Source organism: Hesperophylax consimilis, chromosome 12, assembly GCF_061612785.1.
Source record: "Hesperophylax consimilis isolate HC1 chromosome 12, BYU_Hcon_1.0, whole genome shotgun sequence".
In the NCBI taxonomy this organism is placed as follows: Eukaryota; Metazoa; Arthropoda; class Insecta; order Trichoptera; family Limnephilidae; genus Hesperophylax; species Hesperophylax consimilis.
In genome coordinates this window covers 8,190,417-8,204,583 of record NC_142847.1, presented here as the reverse complement: position 1 = coordinate 8,204,583, position 14,167 = coordinate 8,190,417, and positions in this window count along the sequence as shown.

The following is a 14,167-nucleotide window of genomic DNA, read 5'->3' as shown; positions in this document are numbered from 1 at the left end:
TCGGATCACGTAGTGCTATATCTGTCACCATATGACACGTCCTCATAAAACTCCTTATATATATATATATATATATATATATACCCTTCTATACCATGGTCAGACATATAATATACCTACATACTATGTTTAGAAAGAGAGAATACCAAGCTTTCTAAAAAGTTTACCAGACGCTCAGATATAATTTTAAATAATTCGATCTAACCGCCAAACAGTTTACCCCATCAAGATTTGCTAAATTATTTTTATAAATAACAAACAAAAATTGAAGTGACAGTAACCTTTATAAAACGTCTGTCTAACTATATACATTTTTCAGATTCCTGTAAAGTGGTTAATACACATAACAAAAAAACATCGGTAAGCGATTAAAAAAAACTTTGGATATATTTGTGATCAATTTTTTTTTATGTTTAATTATATCCAAATATGTTTGTAAAACCAAAATCTGAAAAAGCCGGAGAAAAATCTTTCATTTGCTTTCTAAAATATTATTTCATTTTGGGATAGGTTCAAACAGCGAAACTATTTAAAATTGAATGTAAAGCAGGAATAATTGATGCTATGATATGTATACGAGACGAGGGAACTGTAGAACTTTTCCAATTATTGCAACAGTTTTATCCGCCTGTGGACAGTGGTCATCTTCAGATGGGTAGGTCAGGTACAGGTATACAATTTAACGATTCTAGAACTAGGTTCTTGAAACTAAAACAATGATTCTATTCCATAAATCATCCCATGAAGCAACACTCTTTCGCCTAATTACATTAATACTAACTAATACGGAGAAGCTTACCGACTAAGACTACTTATTCAAAATGTAGTCTTAAAAATCCAATACGGCTGAGGTGGTTAGAGTTGTAGCTTACCTGAAAAGAAGAAAAGAAGATTTAGTTTAGATTTGTTAAATACATTATTTTTTTCAAAGTCAAAAACAAATATGAGTTTAATATAACCTGACAATAGAGAGAACTGGAGTATCTCTCTAATAGCTAATGACAAATTAATAATAGCAACTTTATGTTCGTGTAAATAACTACATTTTAAATTACACCATGGCAGACCTGTGAAAAATCACTGGATATTATAATAGTAGTATTTTTGAAGCTGAAACTAATGTAAAGAAAACATCAGAACAAGGAATGATCAAGAAAAAATATTAACCCAAATGTACCACATTATTGGCAGGTACTTTATCGCTTAGCTGAATTCTTGACATATCAGTTCCTATTTTGAAAATGACAATGAAGATAATTTACTGCCAACATATTATATTATAGGTAAGTACTTTATAGCTTGTCTGAACTATTCATGCAATTAGTTCCAATTTTGAAAACGACACTTCAAAGCAAATCCAGAGTTCATTGAACCAAAGGTAAATAGCTAATAACCATAGGATAAATGCCAAAATTAGTATTATTTATTAAGAATCTCTCCAAATTATTCGAATTCCGGTTAAATACAGGACTGCAGTTTCTTAAACGAATGAATTGATAGGTTTCCTATTAAGCTTTTAGTAAAAAAAGCAATATATTCTTATCGCGATGTATATCTTATTCTTATGCATAAAAAATCATTATATTTTCGCATTTCGTCCATATATACTATCAGGGCAAACGCATGAACAAGTCATCCGATATATTAGGAATGTACTAAAAGTTTAACAGGTAACATCCTGCAATCCCGTTTTTAACTGGATTTTAACAAATCAGCAATACTAACTTTCATCCGTGCATTTAAACAATTTTATTAATGTTTTCATTATTCTGAAAAGCAGCAATTTTGCATTTATTTTTTATCTTCTTGAAAAATATTTTTTATAAAAAATAATCTGATCTAACAATTAATTGGTTATAAACTGTAAAACGTCTACCTAATAATTGGTTATAAACTGTGCAGTAAAAAAGACAACACATAAAAAGAACATAAAAGCGCCCTGGCTCCGTTATGCACCCGATATCCTCATTATAATATTGCAGCCAGTGGTGTTGCAGGCTGCAGTTCCGCGGGCACACTGCATACAGTACATACTGCACTGCACACATGCAGCTATGGGCAGCTAAAGTTGCACAATGCCGAGCAGATGCGTCACCGTTTGATACCTACACGCATTATAGGGTGGTGTGTACCTACTTTATGCACAAATAACACTACGCATTGAATAGGTTGGGGAGTAATATGGGTATGTTGAAGTTCACGTAAAGACATTTTTGGAAGGCACTCAAACTTAACAATAAACAATCATTACATGATATATATTATTATTAACAAAAAAAATATATATATAATTTCGGATGTGATGTACGTAAAATAAAAAAAATTAAAATGGTTTGTGAATAATGTTTTTGTCTCTATTATGATTTGATTTATATCTACAACCGCTCTCCATGGCTATAAATGTATTGTTTTGTAAATTTTTCATTTTATATAATCTTTTGTTTTGTATAAATTTTTTAATTCATATTCCTTTCTCACAAATTTTAATAACTTATTCCATATTATGCTGTCTCAGTTAAAGTCACAAGGAGGAAATCCATAATTGGTTTTATTTTACTATATAATACTTATGTACAAACTGATTAAATGCAAACTGTTGATTTCCCGAAAATGAATAAATAAATAAATTAATTAATTATCTGCCTACGTTTTGTAATCACATTTTAATGCAGCATCTAATCATGCTTAAATGCATTGTACATATATTTTTGTACTATTGATCGATGAAACGATGGATGTAATCTGTTTTTATAATGGATTGTCTAATGAGTCTAGTCTTTTATTGTCCCCTTATTAAGTATTTGCATAAAAAAATAATAAATTGGATTTAAAACAAATTATTTTAGAGCATTTATTCCATCTGCCTACCCCGCTTCGGTCCTATGCATGTCGACAGTGCATTTGAATGCACGTACACAATCGAGTGAGTTGTAAATCTGTTGAACTCCAGAATGGCCCAGCCTATAATAGTCGGCGGGATCTGCCTGCACATCGGTTAGACCAGTGTAGTACCAAGTTCCTAGTCTGCTGGTAGTAGTGCAGTTGCGTTTGTGTGGATGTGTACACACACGCCAACACTGGGGGCCATGTGATATCGATCACGCAGCCTGGAGTTTATGGTCAAACGTGTGGATTAACTTGGTGACTGGCAACTAGTGGGGGGTCGAGAACCAACTTTTTAATCAAACTTTGCGAGAATTCAGTTAAATATAAATAAATAATGCACAAGTTCGGTGTAGAAGAGTGGTAACTGTCAAAATGAGCACTGACAACGGAGACAAAATCATATTTTAATGAACAAATTTAAGAAAAATTTGGATAAAAAACTTATTAAACGAAATCAATTCAGGTAAGTTTTTAGATTTTCACGGCCAAAAGCATTTTTGTTGTTTGTTTTTGGGGTGTTATGCCGTGTTGCGCTAACTCCTTCTTTAGCCGACGTTTCGGACAGCGTTGCAGTGTCCATCATCAGGGCAGATCCGGTTACATCTTCGGATCTACCAGATCTTCCCTGATGATGGACACTGCAACGCGGTCCGAAACGTCGGCTAAAGAAGGAGTTAGCGCAACACGGCATAACACCCCAAAAACAAACAACAACAAAAAGAAATCAATTCATTTCACGCAAGTCCCACAACTCTCTTTTTTCATGTTTCAAACGTTGCCGTGTATTCTGACGTTAGACGTAAACATACTTTTTTAATTCCATGATTCAAGTATTTTGTATATTTTATGTAATTCCATACTAAATATTATAAAAAACCATAGCAAAGAACAATGGATTCAAGAGCGAAACTATTGAAAGTTTATTAAAGAAAAAGGATAAAAAACTTACATCAACAATCATTTCACAAGGCCTTGAAAATAAAAATGAAAAAGATATCGCGGGTTAAAATCCTTTATATTGGAGAAATATCAACAAAAATATCAAGATTGACTAATAATGATAAACGCAAAACAGCCAGTGTCATAAACAACATATTTTCTTTAAAAATGTGACGAGTTTATTTGTTCAGTTTTGTTATTTCACCAGCCTTCAGAAATGTATTGTAGGTATTTGTTTAATATTGAAGGTAATATTTACGATTTTTAAACGAAAATTTGACACAGAAAAATCAGAAAAAAGATACTGTCGCATCTAGGACTTAAGGAAACCATGACATTAAAATGAAAACAGGATATTTATTTTTTTGGAATAACTTAGTGAGTAAACCCTCAAATTGTAATATTTAATTACTCACTAAGTTATTACAAAAAAATAAATATTCATCTTAGACTTGCAGAAAAGTCAATAGATGTCACACATTAAAATAAAAAATAATTTATGTTTTTCTAAAGACACTGTCTGTCTAGATTGCATTTGGTTCGGGTTGAATCTCGCGATCATACATAAAGATAGTTGCCAATAAAAATGTGCGGTGAGAAAAATCAAGACAATTTTGGTAGTTATTATTCGAAGTATAATACAGTTAAATATGACCGAAGGAGATAGGGTCCAATTAGCTCAGTTGGTAGAGCGTGCCCCGGCAAGTCAAGGGTCCTGGGTTCGAGTCGTGACGATGACTAGATGAGACCGAATCATTTTTCTGATTTTTCTCTTTCAGATTTTCGTTTAAGAATCGCTAATATTGTCTTCAATAATTAAATATAAAAATAGGATATATTTTTCAAAGATACTACCTATCTTCTATGTAGATTGCATTTAGTTCGAGGTGAATCTTGCGATCATATTTATAAAAAGATGGCAGCTAATACAAATGTGCGTTGAGAAAATGAAGATGATGTTGTAGTTCTTATTCGAAGTATGATACAGTTAAATATGATCGTAGGAACTAGGATAGAGCAGCGCCCCGGGAAGGCAAGAGTCCTGGGTTCAAGTCCTAGTTGCGACCAAATCGTTAATATTATTTTCAATAATTAAATATTCCAACTTTAGATTTTACTGACTAAGTTATTATTTTTTTTAGACAAAGTGATTATTCATTCTAATAATTATTATTGTCATAATTTTCAACAACAAAATTTAACAATAAATTAAGTTTTTATTTTTCCTTAAGGTGTCGGGTATTGGGAACATTACCATACCATTATATTTTTTAAAAAGGTCTAGGACACCTGCACTAGGCTCTTGGTTCTGGGGGCATATGAGATCAAAATAAAACAACCAAACACGACGAGTGAGAGTTCTAGCTAGAAACGGTTTATCTACCAGGTTACTAGATTCTACCTTCTAGTTTCTACTGCCTCCAACTCGGCTGGAACTTTACCAGCACACTAAACGTAAAGACTACCAGGGCTTCGGCTGAACTTTAGATGGGGCATTTACAGTGTTGATACGGCTTGTAAAGCCGGATATAAACAAAGAGGAACAGAACTAAATACAATATACCAGGGAAGAACCACATCTTAGAGCAACAATTTCTGACGTAAAAGAGTATATCTATTACCTATCAATCTATATGTATCAACTTAGGTGTGTCTTTTTGATGTGTTTTTTCAAACTATGAATACGGTTAAAAATGTGTGGAAGATTTAAAGTACATTAAGTAATACTAAAAATATGTCATTTTTATATTTTCATGCATAATTATTGATTTCAAAACGATCTAAAACCGCACATTCCGAAACGGTTCTAACTGGCCACAACGTCATTATGACGTAGAAAACGCCACTGGCTAGTAAGACTGCTGTCACCAACGTTACTCGGCGTGACGTCAATTCTGCCATATTCACGAATAGGCCGTTTTGGCAGTAAATCGAAAATGACACTTTTTAAATCGTCATAAAAAATATTCGTCAACATAAAATAAAAATACCTTTATTGACGTAATTATTTACATGGTATAATAAAAAAACCTGTGAAAATAATTGTTCGTGTTGTTCTGATGCAGTAAAAAAACTGGAACGTTTTCATCATAGGCTATGGACATCAATAGGTATGAAATATCCTTAAAAACATATGCAAGTTGTTACATTGTTTGTTACATATTTTACAATTCAATAAGAAAGGAAGTCAAGAAGAGAAAATTATAAAGCAGAAGATGATTTTTCTTAGTTATTAGTTTTCTTTTTCTTAGATTTTTTTTTAGTACTAACCAGGCAAAAACTCTCGAAAGGTGAGACCGACCTTAAAAACCGGCGATCTAATATGACTAGTTCTTTTTAATGGAATTTCTTAACCAACCTAAATAATTTCAGCTGATATAATTTCTGTACTGAATATATATTGAAATACTAATTTCCATTCAATGGTCAAAAGTATATACTTATGCATTGCAGTCATTTAAACTTGATTGCATTTACTTTTGTACAATTTTGTATTTTACGTAGCGAATTATTTTTTTATTATAATTGCTTTTAAACCATTCACACCTTTAAATAAAACACCTAGCCATAGGGTTTGTTTAAAAAAATCTGGTGTCATGAAATTTGCGTAATTTTTCCGATCTGGAATTTATATTTAGAGCTCACATCATCATTTCCATTACGAGTTATGGAGTTTAGAAATACGTATTTAGCAGCGATAAAATAAGGCTATTATTATTTTTTAATGATAAAGTAATGTTTATAAGACAAGGTTTTTATGCTTAGCACAAAGGATAATAAATTATTATAAGCAATAATTAGTCGCCAGTAATATCAATACAAATTGAAAATAAAGTTGGTTGTTTACAGGTGAAAAAAATTTGGCGGGTTGGAAATAAGCCGACGTGGCTCAGTGGTCCAGAGCGTCTGACCGGACATCAGAAGGCGCGGGTTCAATTCCCGTCGGCGGCAGTTATTTTTACTCGGAAGATATTTTCAATACCTACCATCATTCCATTTTTCAATAGATCAATAAGAGAAACTGTTGAAACTGTACTATTAATGTATTATTAAAGAAAATAAAATCAAAATTATTTATTTTAAGCTTACACATGAGAAAGTTTTACCTAATTAGTAAAATAAACATAAAATATGGCTTCCTTGTTCAATTATTTCCGTGCAAAAAACTGCGGCCTTCCTTGACTAGCCGATAAACAGGCTAAAATATTGAACACAAATCCAATAAATTACATGTTTTCTTAATGCGAATCGGAAACCATTAAGTTTTCCCAACAATCGTGGGATTTGCGCAGTTTGAGAATTGGGTGAAAAAAAGTCGGTTTGGCTTAAGAGGAAGCTACAAACCAAAAATGTGTAAATTCTTGGTATGCCTTATATCATCACGAATATAGGTAATCGGCATTAAAGTAGCCCGAAGAAGACATGGCACGATCAAGTGAATCAGATACTCGAGTCGGGCCATGTCAAGAGTCAGAATAATAGAAGAGTATGTATGAGACGATGTATGAATGTGAATGAGGCAAGAAGTGTGTGCCAAGACTACTGCCAAGATGACTGCCCACCCCTGCGGGGAAACGGCGTGATGGTTAGTTAGTTAGTTATTTTATAAGAAAGCAAAGAAGTTAATCAAGGGAAACTGTCACAAATCATCATAGCCATAATATTGTTTTTTTTTTAGTAGTTTCATATGCGTTCATAGATTTCTATAGCAAAAATACATTTTTTAGCAGTTAACATCTTTGTTTTTATTGAGTAACTAATTTATGTTTTTCGAATTCTACTCGAAGGAAGCGATAGGCAAAGCTTCAACTTATCTAAAACATATTTTTTGGTATTCGTAATGTAAACCAATTCGTTATAAAGATTAATAGAAAATAGTGATTTGGCATTGAGCTTCGCCTTCACTTATAAGGTAGAATGTGGATAGGAGAGAACAAATATCAAATTTCTTATTTGGAACCCTAATAAGGGTTGGAACTAGGGAATTTTAGCAAATAATGAAATATCAACAATAACAACCAAACGAGGGTAATCAAAATTGGCTACGCCAATATTATTTACTTTTCATCAACCTTAGAGGGCTGATCAAATCATAATTAATTAAGTTCAGTTTAATTTTATATAAAAGCACATAAAAGTATTTGAAATAAAGTTTTTTAAAATGTTTTATTTAAATCTTTTATGTAGTATATAATTGAAGATGAAATTAAATAAAGTAATCGTTATCTTTTATATTTTCGGTTTCTTGTTCCGTTTCATGTTAAGTTTAGATTTGATAGTATTATTTTCTTTTTCTATGATATATTACATTGATGAGAATAATCTTCAAACTTAGGTATCCCATACAAATAAAATTTCGGATATGTTTATCCGAGACACTATCTAGGTTATGAACCAATTCATTTAGAACTTTGAGATAATTTGAAAAGGTAGCTGCCATAAATATGGGAAAAATTAGTTTCAAGATAATATTGTTAATTCTGAATTTGAAATATGAGATCGACAAATACGACACTTAATAATTAAGTCCCAATGGTCGAGTGGCTCAGACGCTGTCCCGGTAATTTTTTTACCATGCGAAATGTTGTAAAAAACATGCCAATCGTAACTCAACTATACTCGCCGAGAAGAAGTGATTTAGCAATCCCAATCTATTATTTTGATGGCTTAGAGTACAAATATTGTAACTCCTAAAACATTATATTGAGAAAACTGAGTTATTTGCAAACCTGGAAACATTAGATTTTGTGATATAAAAACAAGTTTTTAGTTACATATTACAGATACTGTATCTTATGTAAATGCAATGTTTTTGCATATACTTTATTTTAACATAAACATAATTGTTGGGGAGATATGACAGCAATGCTCACAAACACGTTGCTTGGAGGATTTACGACATATTTTATGTGTTTATATCTTTGGGACGATAGGTTTAGGAGATGCAACATTTCAACCTATACAAATACAGGTTATCTTTGGTACATTTTAGTACAACTAATATTCGACAAATATTGGAGATACGATATTTTAACTCTGGTATTGATTAATGGTTCAGTCGCAATATATTAATGTAGCTCAGTTCAAAAAGGGTTCGTTGCGTAAATAATGCCTATCGAAAATCATAAGTAAACACAAAAAACTGTACTTTAAATAAGGTATGTAAATCCTTTTTTACAATATATTCAAAATATAAAGTGAAGCTTTGTGAGATGAGTTATAGGTTATAGCATTATCAATATATGATATATACCGGTAGCTATACAAAAGTAATCCCTCAAACCGGTCCTGATCATTGTGCATGTGCATTATGTGTAATATGCACCAAACGCAGCCCCAGGAACTTGTATGGGAACCAGTTTTTTCAGTAGATCTTCTATGGCGTCTATTCCCCTCATTGGATAAACACCATGTGCTAAATATAATAATAACTGGGAAGTACAGCGGGTCGGAATTCGAGCGATGATGGCTTTGACAGATGAAATAGCTACCGTATCCTAGTTTTTTCGTTTCCGCCGAAGATCTATCTACTCAAAACGACAGCTTCCTGTTTTCAGACTCAACCAAAAGTTGATGGACAGAGCAAAAAATTACTAATATTTTAAAAACTAAAATTTCGCACATTAAAATAAAAATGGATATATTTATCGAAGACACCATTTAGATTGCATTAGTTCGAGTTGAATCTTGCGATCATACATAAAGATGTTGGCAGTTCTCAGTCGAAGTATGATACAGTTAAATCCGAAGGGGATATGGTCGAATTAGTTCAGCGGTAGAGCAAAGCCCCGGCAAGGCTGAGGTCCTGGGTTCAATTCCTAAATACGATCGAATCTTTTCTGTCAATTAAAAATGAAACTGTTGGCTTTACACTTATGGTAGAATCAAAGAGTACATATTATCATCGACACTTACTCCTTGTAAATAATTCATTTGCATGAATGTCAGAATTTGACCCACAAGTCCAAGAAGTATTATTTATTTTGTATTCCTGTAGGCACTCGGAAGATAGGCATGTTATGTTTGCTTTTCATCTTATTCCTTAGTACATCGTAGTAAACCAGTGACCGGGGTTTCTACAAAGTGTTTGTCAAATTCATTTATACCCATAACATTTCAAATGCGAATTTAAGTTCGATTAGCGAAGGAATACCACAAGGTCCACAAGATGCATTGTACTGGATGCAAAGTTATAAGTTAGGTATAATAGATTATCAGAATCTGTAGTTAGCAGCGGAAAGCCTTGGAAAAAAATACTTGTACAGCGCCCTTGAAGTGAGTTTTCTCAAAATAGGCGCTACACAAATCACACAAACAATATTATTATTCCGATCTAGAACAGTACAATGGTTTTTAACTTATATACTTATAATAAAATTTTATATTGCAGACGTAGCTACAAGATTACGTACTTACAATATTAAACACCAAGAATAATTATTTTGTCTTATTAATCTCATAAGAGTACCACAAGGATCCCATTCAGATCCATAATTAAATAAGGCCTTCATTCAGTATGTGCAAAGATATCAAACAATGACAATTAACATGCCAATAGTCGCTAAATCCACTGTTGTCATTGTTTGTCAAGATGTTTTTATAATCATGGCAAGAGGCGCGATGATAATTTTAATGTGCATATTATGCAAATAAAAAGAATAATTAATCAACATGGATGTGTTTTTGCGAGATGAAGCCAATGAATCCTTCTATGAAATGTAATGGGTAGCAGAGGTAAGTAATTCGGTACACGAATGACGCAGTTGTATAATCTTATTAGACGACTTATTGAAATAGTTCCTACCTTTGTATCGTATATACATCGACTGCGAAAAGACAGAACTGAGTAACGTACAGTTATAAATTGTTAGATTGAGTAGAAAAACTGTCTTTATTTTAGGTTAACAAATCGTCAAGGGAAAGCAATACTGCTATTACAGCACAATGTTTACTATTTTTTTATGTGAATACTGCATAAGAGACCCAACTGCTCCAAATCACCTGGAGCCAGTAACACCATGGCATCCCTAAATGGGGTATGTGAGGCTGAATTTAGTGGGGAGGGGATGAAGATGAGGAAAAATAAGGTTGGGGGCTGAATGGAGTGCGAATGAGAAAGAAATGATGAGGAGGAATGTTTGGAAGTATCTGATCACTAAAAAAATAAATTGTTTTTATTTTATTTGGGGTATGTAGTGAGGCTGAAGGAAGTGTGGAGGGAAAGGAAATGTGGGAGAGAAAGATGGAGAAGTACCTGGCTATTCAGATCTGGTCAAAAACTGTCGGGACCAAACACGGCTAAAGCCATTTCAAGCAACGTTTCAATTCTGAATGGTGGTCTTACACCAGAGCGATACTGAGAGTACCTTCCACTACGGAACGTGCGGCAAATATACGAAATATTATTTTAAATTAGTAATTTGTAAAATAACACAAATTAATCAAATAAAAATTACGTGTTCACGACGGTATTTGATCCCACGACCTCCAGCATGCTAGTTGAGAGTATTACCTTTCGACCACTAAGGCCATTAAGGCGATGCCATACGTAGTAATGCAAAATCATGTGTTTTTGGTTTGAAAATTTGGTCGCCTAGAAATGTTTCAGATGCTTTAAATAAATACCGCAAGTAGAATACATCTTAGTCTTTGAAACAATCGAGTGTTTTTTACATAAGTTTTTTTATAAGCCCAGAAAAAAATAATTTATAAGGCGTATGAAAACTGCTTCAATGTTCAAAATTTCCTACTTACGAACCCATTTTCGGTTATGGTTTTATTGTATAATGTGGCAAATTAAGTTATTTATAAAATGATCGGAAAACATTTAAATGTTTATGCCTGAACATCCACAAAATAAAATAAAAGGCACTTTTTGGCCAAATCAAAATAGTTGGATGGTGTTAGCGGGAATTTAAGCCTTAACGCCATCTACGTAGGGAGTGTTATTGATGGCGGCTCGATTCAAAATATCACACGACGTATGGCATCGCCTTAAGGCCTTGCGCGCACCACGATTTTTTGTACCACGATAATTTTGTCGCAGAAATGCAACGTATGAGTTAGTAAGTATGTGCGCGCATATACGACAAATAAATAGTTGCTATTTTAAAATTGTGATTTGTCACATTTTTCCGCGACAGCGCGCGACGCGATTGTCGCAAAATAAAATTATAGCATTTGAAGTTATATGGACACGCGCGCACTGCGATTTAAAATCGCTACCTGACAACCTTTCTTCAGCTGAGATTGCATTCCGCCATCTAGTATTATTGTATGCAATTTGAGGTCCAACAATTCTTAATAGTTTGTCAAATATCTGAATCGTCATTCTATAATAGCCAAAAATTATTTTTGGATATTGTCGAAGATCATTGTATTTCAGATGAAAGAAATCTTTAACATATCTTTCTGCTGTAAAAGGATGATTCCAGTATTTATGTGTTCTTTTATTCCTCCTCTTCCGAAGAAGCAAAACAATACAAGCAATTTGTACGAAATCCATGTTGAGAATGAACAATTCAACGCAATTTTTCATCGCGATGCGCGCAGTATTGTTTTTGCGATTTCTTATAGCACGATTTTAAAATAGTGTCGCAAAAAATACAATCGTGGTGCGCGCTAGGCCTAAGCCTATAAAAAAAACAAGTATTTAAAGAAGCCTAATATTGCATAAAAAGGTTATTCATACGCAGTGGCATTTACAGCCATTTTTACAGCAGGTGTTTACGGCCACTCGTAAATTGTCAGCAGCCAGAAATGAGGGCGGCTTGTTCCGATCTGTCAGAAATAGACACGAGAAGCATCAAGACAGTCGTTAATCCTAAACCATAGGTTTTATCTGGCTTAACTCCTTTTAAATCGCCAACAATGCACATCGAAATGAATGAATTCAATCAATCAAAATCAAATATTTCATATAAATATCGAGTTTTTAGACTTATTTCCCTTTTCACTAAAGTGTTTTTTTGCCATAAAAACGTATAAAAATCAAAACGAAAAATATAACACATGTAGAAGAGTTGTTCCATTCTGTCTTTTCAGAGTCGATTATGTTTTCAAAGTAAAAATATTAGCATTCAACACGGAGCCGATTGGTAAAAGCACCAAAACTACAAAACCAATATGGTAGTAGGTACGTAAAGTGTGCATTCATAAAAAGGTAGATAAAACTATTGAAGAGAAATCGGCGTAAAAGAGTGAAAACATATGTATAAAATTAAGGCAAAGTTGTGCATTTTATCTTTCTCAATTTTTAACTGATCGGTTTTAGGATAAAGTATGACGAACTCGGCCAAAACTGGGTAATAAAGTATTTAAAAAAAATGGAAACTATAAAAAACTAATAGCCTAATCGGTCAAACACAAACGATTAAACGTCGGGACAGTGGTTAAAACAATTTCGTAGAAGTTACCGCAGTTAAAACTCGCTTCCATGGAAAATAAAAATTAAACACATTAGGAAAATTGCACAGTAAACACGAATACTACGAGCTATGAAATTATACTTTAATGATGGCTTTAAACCGACGCCCGGCGTGCGCAAGTAAATTTTATTTGATTATTTGTGTTATTTCACAATTTACTCATTTAAAACAATTTATTATATATTTTCGGCACGTTCTAGAGTGGGAGATACCCCTTAGTATCGCCTTGGTGTAAGAATTATTCATAATTGAAACGTCGCTTGAAATAGCTTTGGCCGTGTTTGGTGACCAGATCTAAATAGCCAGTTACTTCCCCATTTCCTTTCCCTCCTCACTAGATTCAGCCTCACAACATACCCCAATTGGGGATGCCATAGTCTCACTGGCTCCAGACGGTTGGGATCAGTTGGGACTCTTGTGCGGTTTCAATGAACGTGATGCTGAGTTAGAATGTACATATATACTATTATTTATTTATATTCTATACAGGCAGATAATATACAGGACCATCCTTACCTGGGAGGTCACTTGAGATTAACAGTGTTCATACTTCATTAGAGAAATTTAGGTACAGTTAATTTGGTAACAAGTGTTGTTGGAAATGATTTCATTTAATTTTGTTATTTATTTTAACATATAGGAAGTACGTTCTTAGTGGTATCTGACAAACTAGAACAGAACAGAATACAGCCAAGTTAATATTAAAAAAAAAGAATATTCCAGATGAACCATGAAAAACACTTCTCCCCTTTTACATAGAATATTTTGGTGAGAGATGATACAAGTGTTTCGACGATAGGGAGGATGCTGACAGTGGATGGAAGCTGAACAAAAAAGGGAGAGGGGAGAAAAGAGGAGGGAAGAGTAATAATAATTGAGAGTGTGACAGATGCGGTAGACTAAAATACCAGAGA